The 962-nt window shown below is 69.5% G+C and overlaps 1 protein-coding gene across 1 annotated transcript in view; it reads left to right on the forward strand.

Annotated features, from left to right (window-relative positions):
• The first annotated feature begins 581 nt into the window (after positions 1–581).
• ZNF608 (zinc finger protein 608) overlaps positions 582–962 on the forward strand; it is an 85,643-nt gene continuing 85,262 nt past the window's right edge. Inside the window, exon 1 of the mRNA XM_035309837.1 lies at positions 582–809. The gene's annotated coding sequence lies outside the window, so the exon portion shown is untranslated. The remainder of the gene's footprint in view (positions 810–962) is intronic.

Consider the following 962-nt stretch of genomic DNA (forward strand, 5'->3'; position numbering starts at 1 on the left):
GAGGAAGTAGGGTTTTCTGGGGTTTGAGGAGAAATAAATCCCCGGAGCAGAGTGGATGGAGACAGGAGGGCGAGAGCAGCGTGGCCACACCAAACACACCCGCGGTGCGCTCGGGGAGGGGGAAGGGAGCCTGCCGGGGGTCCGGGTTGCCCGTGGGGCACGGGACGGGACGGGACGGCTCGGCACGGCGCGGGGCAGCCCGTTACCCACCGCCCGCAGCCGCTCCCCAGCGGCAGGGCGAGGCGGCCGCCCCCCGAGCCGCGAGGAGAGCGTGAGGAGCGGCCGGGACAGCGCCTCGTCGCAGCGCTGGCTGCCATCCGTTCCCCAACACGCCGGTGCCGGTGAGACGAGGCCGGGCACCGGGGCTGGGGGCCGCCCGGCAGCGGCTCCCCCTCGGCCGCCGAGGAGCCGGGCCGAGCCCCGCGCCCCCCTCAGCGCTCGCCCTCCGCCGGCAGCCAATGGCGCTCGGCGGCGTCACGTGACGCGCGCGGCCCGAGCCGTAACGGAACCGCCGCGCCGCGGGGGTTGGCGGTTGCTGGGCCCGAGCGCCCCTCCCCCTCCCCTCCTCCCCCTCTTCCCCCCTCCCCTCCCCCCCGCCGCCGGCAATTCATTACGGCTTTTAGCTTCCCATCGCCGGCTAATTAAAAATACTAAAGCTTAAAGCTCCGCGGCTGTCTGACTTGCTGGGGGGGGGGGGGGGAGGGGGGGGGGGGGGGGGTGGGGGGGATGGGGGGGTGGGGGAGGAAGGAGCCGGGCTGCGCGAGGCTGGCGGAGACAATGAGGGGGGAGCGGTCTGTCCTGAAGAAAAGGTCGTCTGCTTTATCTCCTCGGGCTCTAATTACCGAATTACTTACCGCGTGACTGATTAGCTCCCGTGTTGTGTGTGTGTGTGTGTTTTTGTTGTTGTTTAATATTACGATATTTCTCCTCGGCGGCGGTTTAAAGCCGCCCCCCCCATCCCA

The sequence above is a fragment of the Oxyura jamaicensis genome, chromosome Z (genome assembly GCF_011077185.1).
Source record: "Oxyura jamaicensis isolate SHBP4307 breed ruddy duck chromosome Z, BPBGC_Ojam_1.0, whole genome shotgun sequence".
In the NCBI taxonomy this organism is placed as follows: domain Eukaryota; kingdom Metazoa; phylum Chordata; class Aves; order Anseriformes; family Anatidae; genus Oxyura; species Oxyura jamaicensis.